Raw genomic sequence first — 20,469 nt, 5'->3', positions numbered from 1 at the left:
GTTTAAATTATTATATAAATTAAATTGTTCTTTTATTGTATAAATAATTCAAGTGTTCAATTATATAAATAACTCAATAGTTTAATTCATTATATAAATATAATAATTGTTTAATTTATGATATAAATAATTCAATTGTTTAAATTATTATGTGAACAATTCAAGTGTTTAATTTATTATATAAATAATTCAATAGTTCAACTCATTATATAATCAATTGTTTAATTTATTATATAAAGATGAGTGTTTCATTTATTAATTAAATTGTTTAATTTATGACAAATAATTCGATTGATTAAATTATACAAATAATTCAATCGTTTAATTTATTATGTCATTAGTTGAATTGTTTAATTAATTATATAAATTATTCAAGTGTTTAATTTATGATATGAATAATTCAAATGTTTCATTTATTATAAAGAGAATTCAATAGTTTAAATTATTCGATTGATTAATTTATTATAGAAATAACCAAGAGTTTAATTTATTACATCAAACATTCAATAGCTAAATTTACGTTATAAATAATTCAATAGTTTAATTCATCCTATCTATTATTCAGGTGTTTAATTTTACATAAATAATTCAAGCGTTTAATTCATGATATAAATAAACGAATTGTTTAATTTACGATATTAATAATTTATTTGATAAACAATTTAATTGTTTAATTCATTAAATAATTCACGTGTCAAATTTATTATATAAATAATTCAAGTGTTTAAATTATTATATAAATTAAATTGTTCTTTTATTGTATAAATAATTCAAGTGTTTAATGATATAAATAACTCAATAGCTTAATTCATTATATAAATATAATAATTGTTTAATTTATGATACAAATAATTCAATTGTTTAAATTATTATGTGAACAATTCAAGTGTTTAATTTATTATATAAAAAATTAAATAGTTCAACTCATTATATAATCAATTGTTTAATTTATTATGTAAAGTCTAGTGTTTCATTTATTAATTAAATTGTTTCTTTATTATATAAATGATTCAATTGTTTAATTTATTCTCTAAATAATTCGTTTGATTAAATTATATAAATAATCCAATAGTTTAATTTATTATATAAATTATTCAAGTAATTTATGATATGAATAATTCAAATGTTTCATTTATTATAAAGAGAATTCAATAGTTTAAATTATTCGATTGATTAATTCATTATAGAAATAACCAAGAGATTAATTTATTATATAAAACATTCAACAGCTAAATTTATTATATAAATAATTCAATAGTTTAATTCATCATCTAAATTGTTCAAGTGTTTAATTTTATATGAATAATTCAATAGTTTAATATATTATATAATTAATAAACTGTTTAATTTTTTGTTTAAATAATTGAATTGTTTAATTTATTATATAAATAATTCAATTGATTAATATATTAGATACATAATTCAGTAGTTTAATTATATAAATAATTCAAGTGTATAATTCACTATATAAATAGTTCAGTTGTTTAATTTATTATATAAATAATTCAATTGGTGAATTTATTATACAAATAAACAAGTGTTTAATTTATTATATGAAACAGTCAAGTGTATAATTTATTACAAAAATAGTTCAATTGTTTACTTTATTATTTAAACATTTCAAGTGTTTAATTTATTATCTAAATAATTCACTAGTTTAATTTGTTAAATAAATAATTTAAAGGTTTCGTTTATTATATAAATAATTCAATAGTTTAATTCATAATATAAATAATCAATTGTTTAATTTCTTACATAACTACTTCAGTTGTTAAATTAAACTATTGAATTATTTTTATCATAAATTAATCATCTAAATAATTCAATTGATGAAATTATTGTACAAATAAACAAGTGTTTAATTTATTATCTAACTTTATTGTTTAATTTATTATCTAAAGAAGTCAAGTGCTTAATTTATTAGATAAATAACTCAATAGTTTAGTTTACTGTATAAACAATTGAAGTGTTTAATTTACTATATAAATTATTGAAGTGTTTAGTTTATCAAAAATAATTCTACAGCTTAATATGTTACATAAATAATACAAGTGTTAAATTTATATATAAAGAAACAATTGTTTATTTTATTATATAAATAATTCAAGTGTTTCATTTATTATATAAAAAAAATCAAGTGTTAAATTTATTATGTAAATAATTGAACTGATTATTTGATTATCTGAATAATTCAAAAGTTTAATTTATTATGTAAATGATTCAAGTGTTAAAATTATTATATAAAGACGTCAAGTGTTTAAATTATATAATTAATTCAAAGGTATAATTTATGATATAAATAATTCAAGGGCTCGAATTCAGCAGGCCTGCGGGTTCCCAGCGGGTGGTCCTCCGGGAGCGTGGAAAACGCGCAGGGCGAATTGAACAGATTCAGCCCTGCTTCCGGGTTCTCCGCTCCCCAGCTGCGTGCCGGCCGGCTGCGCATGCGCAGTGCCGTCGACGCGATGTAGGAGCTCCACTTAAAGGGGCAGTCTCCCAAAGCCCCCCCTCCTGCTGCAATCATTAGGCTGGTGATGATGGCTCAGCCAAGGGGAAAGGCTGCGCCACGTTTTTCCGACCTTGCGCTGCAGCTGATGCTGGAGGGCGTGAGGAGGAGGAGGGACACGCTATTCCCGGCGGATGGACGCAAGTTCCCTGCCGCCGCCACCAGGAAGGCATGGGCAGAGGTGGCGGCGGAGGTCAGCAGCAGGGCCAACACCCCAAGGACTTGGGAGCAGTGCCGCAAGCGCTTCAATGACCTGACTAGGTCTGGCAAGGTGAGTACACCAACGCACCCTCCCACAGCCCGTCCCCACCATCACGCCAAACAGATCTCAACCCCTCCTGCAGAGCTACCACAGCGCTCCAGCAGCAATCCTCACAGCCACTCATTCACCACCCTCGCCGTGCCCGCAAGTACCCACCGTCCCTGTCCCCACCCGAACACTACCACACACCCAATCCCTATGCAATGGGATGGGCACGTGGCACACGCATCCTCCCATCCATCTGCGCCACGCTCAACCCACCCACACCGATGCTCGATGTGTCTCACAATGCAATACGCACCCACTCACACATCTGTGTTTTGCCTTTACAGGAGAAGAGGAGCAAGAACAATCGGGAAAGGGCACGCATCGGAGGTGGCCCGCCGCAAGTGGTAGAGCTCACCGACGCAGAGGTGGAGGCGCTCGACCTCGCCCGCACGCGACATTGCCTGTCGGTGGCTGATGGCGAGTGTGTCGCTGCAGAAACGGCCGGTAAGGGAAAGCTGACACTCAACGCCCATGATCGCGAGTAACCGTATCATCACCTGCCATCAGGCGCACCGTAACGTTGGTGCACATGCCTCATAGTGCCCTCTGTTCTCTTGCAGGGCCGTCTGCGAGTGAAGCGATCGAGGAGGGTGATTCCTCAGACGACATGGCGGTCTCTGAGGGTGCATCGTAAACTTACGAGAGGGGCCTTGAGCTAATTGCTGCTTGATTGCTCCTTTGAGATGGAATTGAACAAACGATCGTAAAGATCTACTCCTTTGAAGTTTTCTGTTCGACCAGCAAAGCTATCGCAGGCAGGAAAAAACAACGTACTTCTCTTTGGTAATTGTTTAGTGAGCACCTTTCTGATGCTCTCAGGCTCGTGGTGTCCCGTGCTCATGACCGAGGCTGACTCGGGACCTGTTTATATCGCAGCGCTGTGAGAGTGTGAGCTGCTGCTTACTTTCTGCAATCTGAGCCAGTGGTGCAATAAATAACGTATCTTCTTCAAAATGTAAAACGTTATAGGTTCGACTCCTCCTCGGTTTAAAGGATTCTGATTTTTTTGTATTACTTTATTACTTGCAATGTGTAAAATGATAAAATTTCATCACATGCAAAGCGCAAAAGTCTTATTAAAGTTTTGACTGTCTCTTGATGACCATGTCAGTATCTCCTTCAGTCTGAAATAAAAACGTATCTGTTGATTAATGTTGATTCAAACAATGATGCAACGACAAACTGCGATTAATTTGCTTCATGCAGTTAATTCAATCGGTTCTTTATTCTTGTCTGACGTTCATTCCCTGACTGGGAATCGAACCACGTGGCGGTGAAATCACCGAATTCAAACCACCAGCCCACCGGGGAGTTCTCAACATTCCGCACCAGACACTGTGGAACTGATGCCATTTATTTCTCTTTCACTCTTTCGTGGTTCATTCAGCTCTGTGTTTATTCTCAGGCCTCTGATCTCTCCATTCCTTTCAGCATTTGATTCCGGATATTCTTGTAGTTAAATATGAATTTTTTTTTTATTCGTTCACGGGATGTGGGCGTCGCTGGCGAGGCCAGCATTTATTGCCCATCCCTAATTGCCCTCGAGAAGGTGGTGGTGAGCCGCCTTCTTGAACCGCTGCAGTCCGTATGGTGACGGTTCTCCCACAGTGCTGTTAGGAAGGGAGTTCCAGGATTTTGACCCAGCGACAATGAAGGAACAGCGATATATTTCCAAGTCGGGATGGTGTGTGACTTGGCGGGGAACGTGCAGGTGGTGTTGTTCCCATGCGCCTGCTGCCCTTGTCCTTCTAGGTGGTAGAGGTCGTGGGTTTGGGAGGTGCTGTCGAAGAAGCCTTGGCGAGTTGCTGCAGTGCATCCTGTGGATGGTGCACACTGCAGCCACAGTGCGCCGGTGGTGAAGGGAGTGAATGTTTAGGGTGGTGGATGGGGTGCCAATCAAACGGGCTGCTTTATCTTGGATGGTGTCGAGCTTCTTGAGTGTTGTTGGAGCTGCACTCATCCAGGCAAGTGGAGAGTATTCCATCACACTCCTGACTTGTGCCTTGGAGATGGTGGAAAGGCTTTGGGGAGTCAGGAGGTGAGTCACTTGCCGCAGAATACCCAGCCTCTGACCTGCTCTCGTAGCCACAGTATTTATATGGCTGGTCCAGTTAAGTTTCTGGTCAATGGTGACCCCCAGGATGTTGATGGTGGGGGATTCGGCGATGGTAATGCCGTTGAATGTCAAGGGGAGGTCGTTAGACTCTCTCTCGTTGGAGATGGTCATTGCCTGGCACTTATCTGGGGCGAATGTTACTTGCCACTTATCAGCCCAAGCCTGGATGTTGTCGAGGTCTTGCTGCATGCGGGCTCGGACTGCTTCATTATCTGAGGGGTTGCGAATGGAACTGAACACTGTGCAGTCATCAGCGAACATCCCAATTTCTGACCTTATGGTGGAGGGAAGATCATTGATGAAGCAGCTGAAGATGGTTGGGCCTAGGACACAATATATCACAGCCCCGGTATATTTGCTGTTTCTCTCTGCAGTTCTGTACAAAATCAAACTGTACGCAGATACCGACAGTGTCTCTCTCTCTCTCACTCCCCACAGAAGCAGCAGGAGATGGCACTTTGCTTCAAACGATGCCCGATAGACCTGCGTTGTCTTGCAGCTTTCCCAGGAGCTACATTTGATTCGGTGCGTTAATTTTGGGAAATTGAATGATTTTCACCGGCAGCTTGTGGTAGTATATTACCTCACTTTCTATTTCGTGTATATGGCTACTTGCACTTGGTGCTGTCATTGCCTGAACATCACCTTTTGTCCCGATCGTAGTTCGAATAGAAAATGCTGTTTTGTGCGAGCAGCTTGCCTGGCCCGAAAATGACAAGTGGGAAAGGCCGCGTTGGTCTGCATGTTCACAGCAAAGAATTTTCAGCGTTACCTTGTGATCGAGTGTTTAGCATTGGGCGCTTTCATCGCCACGACAACAGTTCGATTGGTGTCTGTCTCAACATCTGCCTATTGTACACTCTACCAAAAGTATACTGTACTCAAATTGCTGATTTTTTCACTGTGAGGGCGAAGAGACATTAGTGGACATTAGTTATGAATTCATCAGCTGGGTTGCAACTTTACTTCTCCTACCGTCTCAGTCTTCCTTTCTTTACACTTCTCTGCAGATTCGATCATCCTTGGCCGTTTAATAAAGCCTGAGAAGTCCATGAGGTGAAAACACAGAGAGTCAAGAGACAGATTAAAGTATAGAAACAAATGTCAAGTTCTGCGAACGAGCAAGAATTTAACATGGAGCTCGGGAGAGATTCCTTCAAATGTCTTGTAAAAGACGATTGGACACTCGTCTGCTGAAATATCTGTTTGAAGGAAAGAAATGTGGTTGGTTAAATCTCGTTCATATTTATTTGAGCTTCAAACAACATTGAGAAACTGGACCTCGCTCAGAATCAATCGTCAAATATTCCAAAGCGAGAATCAGACCCCAAGCCTAACAAGCCACCGGTAACAAACCACCGGTAATAAACCACTGCAGCCACTGCCCAATTAAGTGCCAGCCGCAGCCGATCGGTTATCCTTTCAGACCTCTTCTATCCATCCAATCACGTTTTCTATTCCGATGAAGAGAAATGTCGAGTTGCACACTAACTATTTCCTCCGTTCTCTTTCGCAAACATATCACTGAACAAAACTTCACAAGTCACCCAGGAAAAATAATTCAGTTCAACATCATTAGCTTCCGAAGGACCTGCGAGGACAGACTGACCAAACCTGCGTTCAGTCGTGAAGCTTGTGGGTGTGTTTTCACCCGAAGGGAGAGAGGCAGGCCTGTGACACAGAGCGAAGGCAGGAACTCAGAAATGTGGCCATTCAGGGCCATAAATGGGCAGACAGTCAGTCACAGTCATTGATTCCGACAGACAGCCCGGTTGTCGTTCAATCAGTCGGGGAGCGAGGCCTGCAGCCAGCAAACTAAAAGCCTGAGAAGAAGACAGAGACCCAATCAGACGGATAAACAGACAGACAGATAGACAGACAGACATCTGACTCAACGTCAAAACGCAGCGTGATCGAATCACGTTGCGGTGATATCATTTTCACAGCAGGTCAGGGTCCTGCCCACAGGTTTTAAAGCGGGGCAGTGTTTTATGGATGGGCTGTTGATTGTTAGTAAAATAATATTGATCGGAATTTAATTTGTTACATTAAAGTGCTCTTTGTTTGTTAATTTTGATCTACATCCTCGACAGTATATACAGAAACAAGTAACAATGTTTAAGGGATGTGGTTTATTCAATATTCGTTGTAAAACCCTGTCAGCTGGTGTAAAAATAAACACAAACTACCCAACACGCGGGTAAGCCCATAAAGCTAAGATGTCTACATGGCCGGTTAGCTCAGTTGGTTAGAGCGTGGTGCTAATAACGCCAAGGTCGCGGGTTCGATCCCCGTACGGGCCATAAGGTTCCTATTGCAATATTTTGGTAACTTTTAAAAGTTTGGCAGACTTGAGAAACAAGCGAATCCACACAAAATGTCATGAGGTCAATTTTTTGGAGTAACATCCATTAATATGTTTTCTGATCTATCTTTTTGAGGTCCAAAGTGGACGGCCTCAAACCTGCTTACGTTGAAATCCATTTGCCGCAGTTTTGCCCATTCACTTAATCTAGTAATATCTCTCTGGAATCTCATTCTTCCATCCACACTGCTTATAATTCTGTCTATCTTTGTGTCATCGGCAAACTTGGATATGTGGTTCTCGATCCCGTCATCGAATATCAATGAGACCGCCTAAATTGGGGTAAATTCACATTCAGCTTCAATCTCCACATCATCTTGAGACATTTTATTTACTCCGTGTGTGTTGCGCCTTGGAAACTTCTGCACTTTGTCCTCTGGAGCTCAAATATAATTCAATTCGAACAACTGCAAAGATGTCAGAATCCAATTGGTGACTTTTCACTAAAAAGCAGTGAGATAACAGGGCTCGTCCGGGATTTGAACCCGGGACCTCTCGCATATTCCATTAGAAAAACGCCCAAAGCGAGAATCATACCGCTAGACCAACGAGCCGCTTGCTAGAAAGCCCTGCAGCCGGTCTAAAATTTCACCATAGTCTTCAGCCGATCGGCTATCCTTTCCAACCGCTTCTGTCCACCCAATCTCGTTTTCTATTCCAAAATACAGCAATATCAAGTTGTACACGACCTATTTCCAGTCACCAATATTAGCCTCTCTTTACTAAATTCGTTTACAATGTACGACTTGTTTTTTCAAATAATACTTTTCAGAATTAGTTCATCTGAAGCTACATTGGCATCTGTCTCGGCATCGTCAGAGTATACAAGCTATCATAGGTATATTTTACTCAGATTGCTGTTTTCTTTCACTGTGAGGGCGAAGAGACAAAAATGTGGAGACATTAGCTACGAATTTATCAGCTGGGTTGCACCTTTACTTTTCCGACCGTCTCAGTCTTTTTTTCCTTTACCTTTCCCTGCTGGTGTTGCAGGTTAGATCAGCCTCTACCGTTCCAGGAAGCCTGAGAAGTCCATCAGGGGAAAACATAGAGACAAGAGACAAGGAGAGATAGAGAGATTCATGTAAATAAAGTCGCTTATAAATGGGTGGTTCTGCAAAGTAGCAGAATTTTAGTTGCAGATTGGGCAAGATTCTTTCTTGTGTATTTGAATTTTGCAAGAGTACATTGGGCACCCAATTAAAAGCGCCGGCCACGCTCGAGTATCTCTCATGCTCTGAGAGAGATAAATGAAGTGAGTTAGATCCAGTTCATTCATTTGAGCATTGAACGGATCTTTAAACAATAATTCAGCGAGCAGAAATCAAACCTGCGAAGGAAAACTCCATATGATCTTGAATTTAACGCTTCAACCACTCGGCGATCGCAGCGGCACATGGCAGTACTTACATGGCTGTAGATGCTACTTTAAACTGCCAGTTGCTTCAAACGATGCCCGATAGACCGGCGTTGTCTTGTAGCTTTCCCAGCAGCTTCATTTGATTCGGTGGGTCAAGTTTGGGAAATTGAATGATTTTCACCGGCAGCTTGTGGTAGTATATTACCTCATTTTCATTACCGGTAATGAACCACTGCAGCCACTGCAGAATTCGGTGCCACCCACAGCCGATCGGCCATCCTTTCAGACCTCTTCTATCCATCCAATCACGTTTTCTATTCCGATGAAGAGAAATGTCGAGTTGCACACTAACTATTTCCTCCGTTCTCTTTTGCAAACATATCACTGAACCAAACTTCACAAGTCACTCAGGAAAAATAATTCAGTTCAAAATCATTAGCTTCCGAAGGACCTGCGAGGACAGACTGTCCAAACCTGCGTTCAGTCGTGAAGCTTGTGGGTGTGTTGTGATCCGAAGGGACAGAGACAGGCCTGCGACACAGAGCGAAGGCAGGAACTCAGAAATGTGGCCATAAATGGGCAGACAGTCAGTCACAGTCATTGATTCTGACACACGGCCCGGCAGTTCTTCAGTCAGTCGGGGAGCGAGCCCTGCAGCCAGCAAACAAAAAGCCTGGCCTGAGAATAAGGCCGAGACCCAATCAGACGGATAAACAGACAGACAGATAGACAGACAGACATCTGACTCAACGTCAAAACGCAGCGTGATCGAATCACGTTGCGGTGATATCATTTTCACAGCAGCTCAGGGTCCTGCCCACAGGTTTTCTTGCGGGGCAGTGTTTTATGGATGGGCTGTTGATTGTTAGTAAAATAATATTGATCGGAATTTAATTTGTTCCATTAAAGTGCTCTTTGTTTGTTAATTTTGATCTACTTCCTCGACAGTATATACAGAAACAAGTAACAATGTTTAAGGGATGTGGTTTATTCAATATTCGTTGTAAAACCCTGTCAGCTGGTGTAAAAATAAACACAAACTACCCAACACGCGGGTAAGCCCATAAAGCTAAGATGTCTACATGGCCGGTGAGCTCAGTTGGTTAGAGCGTGGTGCTAATAACGCCAAGGTCGCGGGTTCGATCCCCGTACGGGCCATAAGGTTCCTATTGCAATATTTTGGTAACTTTTAAAAGTTTGGCAGACTTGAGAAACAAGCGAATCCACACAAAATGTCATGAGGTCAATTTTTTGGAGTAACATCCATTAATATGTTTTCTGATCTATCTTTTTGAGGTCCAAAGTGGACGGCCTCAAACTTGCTTACGTTGAAATCCATTTACCGCAGTTTTGCCCATTCACTTAATCTAGTGATATCTCTCTGTAATCTCATTCTTCCATCCACACTGCTTATAATTCTGTCTATCTTTGTGTCATCGGCAAACTTGGATATGTGGTTCTCGATCCCGTCATCTAATATCAATGAGACCGCCTAAATTGGGGTAAATTCACATTCAGCTTCAATCTCCACATCATCTTGAGACATTTTATTTACTCCGTGTGTGTTGCGCCTTGGAAACTTCTGCACTTTGTCCTCTGGAGCTCAAATATAATTCAATTCGAACAACTGCAAAGATGTCAGAATCCAATTGGTGACTTTTCACTAAAAAGCAGTGAGATAACAGGACTCGTCCGGGATTTGAACCCGGGACCTCTCGCATATTCCATTAGAAAAACGCCCAAAGCGAGAATCATACCCCTAGACCAACGAGCCGCTTGCTAGAAAGCCCTGCAGCCGGTCTAAAATTTCACCATAGTCTTCAGCCGATCGGCAATCCTTTCCAACCGCTTCTGTCCACCCAATCTCGTTTTCTATTCCAAAATACAGCAATATCAAGTTGTACACGACCTATTTCCAGTCACTAATATTAGCCTCTCTTTACTAAATTCGTTTACAGTGTACGACTTGTTTTTTCAAATCATACTTTTCAGAATTAGTTAATCTGAAGCTGCATTGGCATCTGTCTCGGCATCGTCAGAGTATACAAGCTATCATTAGTATATTTTACTCACATTGCTGTTTTTTTTCACTGTGAGGGCGAAGAGACAAATATGTGGAGACATTAGCTACGAATTTATCAGCTGGGTTGCACCTTTACTTTTCCGACCGTCTCAGTCTTTTTTTCCTTTACCTTTCCCTGCTGGTGTTGCAGGTTCGATCAGCCTTTCCCGTTCCAGGAAGCCTGAGAAGTCCATCAGGGGACAACATAGAGACAAGAGACAAGGAGAGATAGAGAGATTCATGTAAATAAAGTCGCTTATAAATGGGTGGTTCTGCAAAGTAGCAGAATTTTAGTTGCAGATTGGGCAAGATTCTTTCTTGTGTATTTGAATTTTGCAAGAGTACATTGGGCACCCAATTAAAAGCGCCGGCCACGCTCGAGTATCTCTCATGCTCTGAGAGAGATAAATGAAGTGAGTTAGATCCAGTTCATTCATTTGAGCATTGAACGGATCTTTAAACAATAATTCAGCGAGCAGAAATCAAACCTGCGAAGGAAAACTCCATTTGATCTTGATTTTAACGCTTCAACCACTCGGCGATCGCAGCGGCACATGGCAGTACTGACATGGCTGTAGATGCTACTTTAAACTGCCAGTTGCTTCAAACGATGCCCGATAGACCGGCGTTGTCTTGTAGCTTTCCCAGCAGCTTCATTTGATTCGGTGGGTCAAGTTTGGGAAATTGAATGATTTTCACCGGCAGCTTGTGGTAGTTTATTACCTCATTTTCATTACCGGTAATGAACCACTGCAGCCACTGCAGAATTCGGTGCCACCCACAGCCGATCGGCCATCCTTTCAGACCTCTTCTATCCATCCAATCACGTTTTCTATTCCGATGTAGAGAAATGTCGAGTTGCACACTAACTATTTCCTCCGTTCTCTTTCGCAAACATATCACTGAACCAAACTTCACAAGTCACTCAGGAAAAATAATTCAGTTCAAAATCATTAGCTTCCGAAGGACCTGCGAGGACAGACTGTCCAAACCTGCGTTCAGTCGTGAAGCTTGTGGGTGTGTTGTGATCCTAAGGGACAGAGACAGGCCTGCGACACAGAGCGAAGGCAGGAACTCAGAAATGTGGCCATAAATGGGCAGACAGTCAGTCACAGTCATTGATTCTGACACACGGCCCGGTAGTTGTTCAGTCAGTCGGGGAGCGAGGCCTGCAGCCAGCAAACAAAAAGCCTGGCCTGAGAATAAGGCCGAGACCCAATCAGACGGATAAACAGACAGACAGATAGACAGACAGACATCTGACTCAACGTCAAAACGCAGCGTGATCGAATCACGTTGCGGTGATATCATTTTCACAGCAGCTCAGGGTCCTGCCCACAGGTTTTATAGCGGGGCAGTGTTTTATGGATGGGCTGTTCATTGTTAGTAAAATAATATTGATCGGAATGTAATTTGTTACATTAAAGTGCTCTTTGTTTGTTAATTTTGATCTACTTCCTCGACAGTATATACAGAAACAAGTAACAATGTTTAAGGGATGTGGTTTATTCAATATTCGTTGTAAAACCCTGTCAGCTGGTGTAAAAATAAACACAAACTACCTAACACGCGGGTAAGCCCATAAAGCTAAGATGTATACATGGCCGGTTAGCTCAGTTGGTTAGAGCGTGGTGCTAATAACGCCAAGGTCGCGGGTTCGATCCCCGTACGGGCCATAAGGTTCCTATTGCAATATTTTGGTGACTTTTAAAAGTTTGGCAGACTTGAGAAACAAGCGAATCCACACAAAATGTCATGAGGTCAATTTTTTGGAGTAACATCCATTAATATGTTTTCTGATCTATCTTTTTGAGGTCCAAAGTGGACGGCCTCAAACTTGCTTACGTTGAAATCCATTTGCCGCAGTTTTGCCCATTCACTTAATCTAGTAATATCTCTCTGTAATCTCATTCTTCCATCCACACTGCTTATAATTCTGTCTATCTTTGTGTCATCGGCAAACTTGGATATGTGGTTCTCGATCCCGTCATCTAATATCAATGAGACCGCCTAAATTGGGGTAAATTCACATTCAGCTTCAATCTCCACATCATCTTGAGACATTTTATTTACTCCGTGTGTGTTGCGCCTTGGAAACTTCTGCACTTTGTCCTCTGGAGCTCAAATATAATTCAATTCGAACAACTGCAAAGATGTCAGAATCCAATTGGTGACTTTTCACTAAAAAGCAGTGAGATAACAGGGCTCGTCCGGGATTTGAACCCGGGACCTCTCGCATATTCCATTAGAAAAACGCCCAAAGCGAGAATCATACCCCTAGACCAACGAGCCGCTTGCTAGAAAGGCCTACAGCCGGTCTAAAATTTCACCATAGTCTTCAGCCGATCGGCTATCCTTTCCAACCGCTTCTGTCCACCCAATCTCGTTTTCTATTCCAAAATACAGCAATATCAAGTTGTACACGACCTATTTCCAGTCACCAATATTAGCCTCTCTTTACTAAATTCGTTTACAATGTACGACTTGTTTTTTCAAATAATACTTTTCAGAATTAGTTCATCTGAAGCTACATTGGCATCTGTCTCGGCATCGTCAGAGTGTACAAGCTACCATAAGTATATTTTACTCAGATTGCTGTTTTCTTTCACTGTGAGGGCGAAGAGACAAAAATGTGGAGACATTAGCTACGAATTTATCAGCTGGGTTGCACCTTTACTTTTCCGAGCGTCTCAGTCTTTTTTTCCTTTACCTTTCCCTGCTGGTGTTGCAGGTTCGATCAGCCTCTACCGTTCCAGGAAGCCTGAGAAGTCCATCAGGGGAAAACATAGAGACAAGAGACAAGGAGAGATAGAGAGATTCATGTAAATAAAGTCGCTTATAAATGGGTGGTTCTGCAAAGTAGCAGAATTTTAGTTGCAGATTGGGCAAGATTCTTTCTTGTGTATTTGAATTTTGCAAGAGTACATTGGGCACCCAATTAAAAGCGCCGGCCACGCTCGAGTATCTCTCATGCTCTGAGAGAGATAAATGAAGTGAGTTAGATCCAGTTCATTCATTTGAGCATTGAACGGATCTTTAAACAATAATTCAGCGAGCAGAAATCAAACCTGCGAAGGAAAACTCCATATGATCTTGAATTTAACGCTTCAACCACTCGGCGATCGCAGCGGCACATGGCAGTACTTACATGGCTGTAGATGCTACTTTAAACTGCCAGTTGCTTCAAACGATGCCCGATAGACCGGCGTTGTCTTGTAGCTTTCCCAGCAGCTTCATTTGATTCGGTGGGTCAAGTTTGGGAAATTGAATGATTTTCACCGGCAGCTTGTGGTAGTATATTACCTCATTTTCATTACCGGTAATGAACCACTGCAGCCACTGCAGAATTCGGTGCCACCCACAGCCGATCGGCCATCCTTTCAGACCTCTTCTATCCATCCAATCACGTTTTCTATTCCGATGAAGAGAAATGTCGAGTTGCACACTAACTATTTCCTCCGTTCTCTTTCGCAAACATATCACTGAACCAAACTTCACAAGTCACTCAGGAAAAATAATTCAGTTCAAAATCATTAGCTTCCGAAGGACCTGCGAGGACAGACTGACCAAACCTGCGTTCAGTCGTGAAGCTTGTGGGTGTGTTGTGATCCTAAGGGACAGAGACAGGCCTGCGACACAGAGCGATTTGGAACTCAGAAATGTGGCCATAAATGGGCAGACAGTCAGTCACAGTCATTGATTCTGATACACGGCCCGTCAGTTGTTCAGTCAGTCGGGGAGCGAGGCCTGCAGCCAGCAAACAAAAAGCCTGGCCTGTGAATACGACCGAGACCCAATCAGACGGATAAACAGATAGACAGACAGGCAGCTCAGGGTCCTGCACACAGGTTTCATAGCGGGGCAGTGTATTATGGATGGGCTGTTGATTGTTAGTAAAATAATATTGATCGGAATTTAATTTGTTACATTAAAGTGCTCTTTGTTTGTTAATTTTGATCTACATCCTCGACAGTATATACAGAAACAAGTAACAATGTTTAAGGGATGTGGTTTATTCAATATTCGTTGTAAAACCCTGTCAGCTGGTGTAAAAATAAACACAAACTACCCAACACGCGGGTAAGCCCATAAAGCTAAGATGTCTACATGGCCGGTTAGCTCAGTTGGTTAGAGCGTGGTGCTAATAACGCCAAGGTCGCGGGTTCGATCCCCGTACGGGCCATAAGGTTCCTATTGCAATATTTTGGTAACTTTTAAAAGTTTGGCAGACTTGAGAAACAAGCGAATCCACACAAAATGTCATGAGGTCAATTTTTTGGAGTAACATCCATTAATATGTTTTCTGATCTATCTTTTTGAGGTCCAAAGTGGACGGCCTCAAACTTGCTTACGTTGAAATCCATTTGCCGCAGTTTTGCCCATTCACTTAATCCAGTAATATCTCTCTGTAATCTCATTCTTCCATCCACACTGCTTATAATTCTGTCTATCTTTGTGTCATCGGCAAACTTGGATATGTGGTTCTCGATCCCGTCATCTAATATCAATGAGACCGCCGAAATTGGGGGAAATTCACATTCAGCTTCAATCTCCACATCATCTTGAGACATTTTATTTACTCCGTGTGTGTTGCGCCTTGGAAACTTCTGCACTTTGTCCTCTGGAGCTCAAATATAATTCAATTCGAACAACTGCAAAGATGTCAAAATCCAATTGGTGACTTTTCACTAAAAAGCAGTGAGATAGCAGGGCTCGTCCGGGATTTCGACCCAGGACCTCTCGCATATTCCATTAGAAAAACGCCCAAAGCGAGAATCATACCCCTAGACCAACGAGCCGCTTGCTAGAAAGCCCTGCAGCCGGTCTAAAATTTCACCATAGTCTTCAGCCGATCGGCTATCCTTTCCAACCGCTTCTGTCCACCCAATCTCGTTTTCTATTCCAAAATACAGCAATATCAAGTTGTACACGACCTATTTCCAGTCACCAATATTAGCCTCTCTTTACTAAATTCGTTTACAATGTACGACTTGTTTTTTCAAATAATACTTTTCAGAATCAGTTCATCTGAAGCTACATTGGCATCTGTCTCGGCATCGTCAGAGTATACAAGCTATCATAGGTATATTTTACTCAGATTGCTGTTTTCTTTCACTGTGAGGGCGAAGAGACAAAAATGTGGAGACATTAGCTACGAATTTATCAGCTGGGTTGCACCTTTACTTTTCCGACCGTCTCAGTCTTTTTTTCCTTTACCTTTCCCTGCTGGTGTTGCAGGTTAGATCAGCCTCTACCGTTCCAGGAAGCCTGAGAAGTCCATCAGGGGAAAACATAGAGACAAGAGACAAGGAGAGATAGAGAGATTCATGTAATAAAGTCGCTTATAAATGGGTGGTTCTGCAAAGTAGCAGAATTTTAGTTGCAGATTGGGCAAGATTCTTTCTTGTGTATTTGAATTTTGCAAGAGTACATTGGGCACCCAATTAAAAGCGCCGGCCACGCTCGAGTATCTCTCATGCTCTGAGAGAGATAAATGAAGTGAGTTAGATCCAGTTCATTCATTTGAGCATTGAACGGATCTTTAAACAATAATTCAGCGAGCAGAAATCAAACCTGCGAAGGAAAACTCCATATGATCTTGAATTTAACGCTTCAACCACTCGGCGATCGCAGCGGCACATGGCAGTACTTACATGGCTGTAGATGCTACTTTAAACTGCCAGTTGCTTCAAACGATGCCCGATAGACCGGCGTTGTCTTGTAGCTTTCCCAGCAGCTTCATTTGATTCGGTGGGTCAAGTTTGGTAAATTGAATGATTTTCACCGGCAGCTTGTGGTAGTATATTACCTCATTTTCATTACCGGTAATGAACCACTGCAGCCACTGCAGAATTCGGTGCCACCCACAGCCGATCGGCCATCCTTTCAGACCTCTTCTATCCATCCAATCACGTTTTCTATTCCGATGAAGAGAAATGTCGAGTTGCACACTAACTATTTCCTCCGTTCTCTTTTGCAAACATATCACTGAACCAAACTTCACAAGTCACTCAGGAAAAATAATTCAGTTCAAAATCATTAGCTTCCGAAGGACCTGCGAGGACAGACTGTCCAAACCTGCGTTCAGTCGTGAAGCTTGTGGGTGTGTTGTGATCCCAAGGGACAGAGACAGGCCTGCGACACAGAGCGAAGGCAGGAACTCAGAAATGTGGCCATAAATGGGCAGACAGTCAGTCACAGTCATTGATTCTGACACACGGCCCGGCAGTTCTTCAGTCAGTCGGGGAGCGAGGCCTGCAGCCAGCAAACAAAAAGCCTGGCCTGAGAATAAGGCCGAGACCCAATCAGACGGATAAACAGACAGACAGATAGACAGACAGACATCTGACTCAACGTCAAAACGCAGCGTGATCGAATCACGTTGCGGTGATATCATTTTCACAGCAGCTCAGGGTCCTGCCCACAGGTTTTCTTGCGGGGCAGTGTTTTATGGATGGGCTGTTGATTGTTAGTAAAATAATATTGATCGGAATTTAATTTGTTCCATTAAAGTGCTCTTTGTTTGTTAATTTTGATCTACTTCCTCGACAGTATATACAGAAACAAGTAACAATGTTTAAGGGATGTGGTTTATTCAATATTCGTTGTAAAACCCTGTCAGCTGGTGTAAAAATAAACACAAACTACCCAACACGCGGGTAAGCCCATAAAGCTAAGATGTCTACATGGCCGGTGAGCTCAGTTGGTTAGAGCGTGGTGCTAATAACGCCAAGGTCGCGGGTTCGATCCCCGTACGGGCCATAAGGTTCCTATTGCAATATTTTGGTAACTTTTAAAAGTTTGGCAGACTTGAGAAACAAGCGAATCCACACAAAATGTCATGAGGTCAATTTTTTGGAGTAACATCCATTAATATGTTTTCTGATCTATCTTTTTGAGGTCCAAAGTGGACGGCCTCAAACTTGCTTACGTTGAAATCCATTTACCGCAGTTTTGCCCATTCACTTAATCTAGTGATATCTCTCTGTAATCTCATTCTTCCATCCACACTGCTTATAATTCTGTCTATCTTTGTGTCATCGGCAAACTTGGATATGTGGTTCTCGATCCCGTCATCTAATATCAATGAGACCGCCTAAATTGGGGTAAATTCACATTCAGCTTCAATCTCCACATCATCTTGAGACATTTTATTTACTCCGTGTGTGTTGCGCCTTGGAAACTTCTGCACTTTGTCCTCTGGAGCTCAAATACAATTCAATTCGAACAACTGCAAAGATGTCAGAATCCAATTGGTGACTTTTCACTAAAAAGCAGTGAGATAACAGGGCTCGTCCGGGATTTGAACCCGGGACCTCTCGCATATTCCATTAGAAAAACGCCCAAAGCGAGAATCATACCCCTAGACCAACGAGCCGCTTGCTGGAAAGCCCTGCAGCCGGTCTAAAATTTCATCATAGTCTTCAGCCGATCGGCTATCCTTTCCAACCGCTTCTGTCCACCCAATCTCGATTTCTATTCCAAAATACAGCAGTATCAAGTTGTACACGACCTATTTCCAGTCACCAATATTAGCCTCTCTTTACTAAATTCGTTTACATTGTACGACTTGTTTTTTCAAATAATACTTTTCAGAATTAGTTCATCTGAAGCTACATTGGCATCTGTCTCGGCATCGTCAGAGTGTACAAGCTATCATAAGTATATTTTACTCAGATTGCTGTTTTCTTTCACTGTGAGGGCGAAGAGACAAAAATGTGGAGACATTAGCTCCGAATTTATCAGCTGGGTTGCACCTTTACTTTTCCGACCGTCTCAGTCTTTTTTTCCTTTACCTTTCCCTGCTGGTGTTGCAGGTTAGATCAGCCTTTACCGTTCCAGGAAGCCTGAGAAGTCCATCAGGGGACAACATAGAGACAAGAGACAAGGAGAGATAGAGAGATTCATGTAAATAAAGTCGCTTATAAATGGGTGGTTCTGCAAAGTAGCAGAATTTTAGTTGCAGATTGGGCAAGATTCTTTCTTGTGTATTTGAATTTTGCAAGAGTACATTGGGCACCCAATTAAAAGCGCCGGCCACGCTCGAGTATCTCTCATGCTCTGAGAGAGATAAATGAAGTGAGTTAGATCCAGTTCATTCATTTGAGCATTGAACGGATCTTTAAACAATAATTCAGCGAGCAGAAATCAAACCTGCGAAGGAAAACTCCATATGATCTTGAATTTAACGCTTCAACCACTCGGCGATCGCAGCGGCACATGGCAGTACTTACATGGCTGTAGATGCTACTTTAAACTGCCAGTTGCTTCAAACGATGCCCGATAGACCGGCGTTGTCTTGTAGCTTTCCCAGCAGCTTCATTTGATTCGGTGGGTCAAGTTTGGTAAATTGAATGATTTTCACCGGCAGCTTGTGGTAGTATATTACCTCATTTTCATTACCGGTAATGAACCACTGCAGCCACTGCAGAATTCGGTGCCACCCACAGCCGATCGGCCATCCTTTCAGACCTCTTCTATCCATCCAATCACGTTTTCTATTCCGATGAAGAGAAATGTCGAGTTGCACACTAACTATTTCCTCCGTTCTCTTTTGCAAACATATCACTGAACCAAACTTCACAAGTCACTCAGGAAAAATAATTCAGTTCAAAATCATTAGCTTCCGAAGGACCTGCGAGGACAGACTGTCCAAACCTGCGTTCAGTCGTGAAGCTTGTGGGTGTGTTGTGATCCCAAGGGACAGGGACAGGCCTGCGACACAGAGCGAAGGCAGGAACTCAGAAATGTGGCCATAAATGGGCAGACAGTCAGTCACAGTCATTGATTCTGACACACGGCCCGGCAGTTCTTCAGTCAGTCGGGGAGCGAGGCCTGCAGCCAGCAAACAAAAAGCCTGGCCTGAGAATAAGGCCGAGACCCAATCAGACGGATAAACAGACAGACAGATAGACAGACAGACATCTGACTCAACGTCAAAACGCAGCGTGATCGAATCACGTTGCGGTGATATCATTTTCACAGCAGCTCAGGGTCCTGCCCACAGGTTTTCTTGCGGGGCAGTGTTTTATGGATGGGCTGTTGATTGTTAGTAAAATAATATTGATCGGAATTTAATTTGTTACATTAAAGTGCTCTTTGTTTGTTAATTTTGATCTACTTCCTCGACAGTATATACAGAAACAAGTAACAATGTTTAAGGGATGTGGTTTATTCAATATTCGTTGTCAAACCCTGTCAGCTGGTGTAAAAATAAACACAAACTACCCAACACGCGGGTAAGCCCATAAAGCTAAGATGTCTACATGGCCGGTTGGCTCAGTTGGTTAGAGCGTGGTGCTAATAACGCCAAGGTCGCGGGTTCGATCCCCGTACGGGCCATAAGGTTCCAATTGCAATATTTTGGTAACTTTTAAAAGTTTGGCAGACTTGAGAAACAAGCGAATCCACACAAAATGTCATGAGGTCAATTTTTTGGAGTAACATCCATTAATATGTTTTCTGATCTATCTTTTTGAGGTCCAAAGTGGACGGCCTCAAACTTGCTTACGTTGAAATCCATTTACCGCAGTTTTGCCCATTCACTTAATCTAGTAATATCTCTCTGTAATCTCATTCTTCCATCCACACTGCTTATAATTCTGTCTATCTTTGTGTCATCGGCAAACTTGGATATGTGGTTCTCGATCCCGTCATCTAATATCAATGAGACCGCCTAAATTGGGGTAAATTCACATTCAGCGTCAATCTCCACATCATCTTGAGACATTTTATTTACTCCGTGTGTGT

At 41.5% G+C, this 20,469-nt stretch overlaps 10 non-coding genes across 10 annotated transcripts; 6 read left to right on the top strand and 4 right to left on the bottom strand.

The window, feature by feature from the left end:
- The first annotated feature begins 7,161 nt into the window (after positions 1-7,161).
- On the top strand, positions 7,162-7,235 carry trnai-aau (transfer RNA isoleucine (anticodon AAU)). The gene has a single exon. It is a non-coding gene; the product is annotated as a tRNA-Ile (tRNA).
- A 526-nt stretch (positions 7,236-7,761) lies between these two features.
- On the bottom strand, positions 7,762-7,851 carry trnap-ugg (transfer RNA proline (anticodon UGG)). The gene is given in 2 exon segments: positions 7,762-7,797; positions 7,816-7,851. It is a non-coding gene; the product is annotated as a tRNA-Pro (tRNA).
- Positions 7,852-9,741: 1,890 nt separating this feature from the next.
- Positions 9,742-9,815, top strand: trnai-aau (transfer RNA isoleucine (anticodon AAU)). Its single transcript has one exon. It is a non-coding gene; the product is annotated as a tRNA-Ile (tRNA).
- Positions 9,816-10,341: 526 nt separating this feature from the next.
- On the bottom strand, positions 10,342-10,431 carry trnap-ugg (transfer RNA proline (anticodon UGG)). The gene is given in 2 exon segments: positions 10,342-10,377; positions 10,396-10,431. It is a non-coding gene; the product is annotated as a tRNA-Pro (tRNA).
- A 1,890-nt stretch (positions 10,432-12,321) lies between these two features.
- trnai-aau (transfer RNA isoleucine (anticodon AAU)) lies at positions 12,322-12,395 on the top strand. The gene has a single exon. It is a non-coding gene; the product is annotated as a tRNA-Ile (tRNA).
- A 526-nt stretch (positions 12,396-12,921) lies between these two features.
- Positions 12,922-13,011, bottom strand: trnap-ugg (transfer RNA proline (anticodon UGG)). The gene is given in 2 exon segments: positions 12,922-12,957; positions 12,976-13,011. It is a non-coding gene; the product is annotated as a tRNA-Pro (tRNA).
- A 1,817-nt stretch (positions 13,012-14,828) lies between these two features.
- On the top strand, positions 14,829-14,902 carry trnai-aau (transfer RNA isoleucine (anticodon AAU)). The gene has a single exon. It is a non-coding gene; the product is annotated as a tRNA-Ile (tRNA).
- A 2,505-nt stretch (positions 14,903-17,407) lies between these two features.
- trnai-aau (transfer RNA isoleucine (anticodon AAU)) lies at positions 17,408-17,481 on the top strand. Its single transcript has one exon. It is a non-coding gene; the product is annotated as a tRNA-Ile (tRNA).
- A 526-nt stretch (positions 17,482-18,007) lies between these two features.
- On the bottom strand, positions 18,008-18,097 carry trnap-ugg (transfer RNA proline (anticodon UGG)). The gene is given in 2 exon segments: positions 18,008-18,043; positions 18,062-18,097. It is a non-coding gene; the product is annotated as a tRNA-Pro (tRNA).
- Positions 18,098-19,987: 1,890 nt separating this feature from the next.
- trnai-aau (transfer RNA isoleucine (anticodon AAU)) lies at positions 19,988-20,061 on the top strand. Its single transcript has one exon. It is a non-coding gene; the product is annotated as a tRNA-Ile (tRNA).
- Positions 20,062-20,469: the final 408 nt, after the last annotated feature.

The sequence above is a fragment of the Heptranchias perlo genome, chromosome 20 (genome assembly GCF_035084215.1).
Source record: "Heptranchias perlo isolate sHepPer1 chromosome 20, sHepPer1.hap1, whole genome shotgun sequence".
In the NCBI taxonomy this organism is placed as follows: Eukaryota; Metazoa; Chordata; class Chondrichthyes; order Hexanchiformes; family Hexanchidae; genus Heptranchias; species Heptranchias perlo.
The sequence above is the reverse complement of the archived record's forward strand: the minus strand, read 5'-3'. Positions and strand labels throughout refer to the sequence as shown.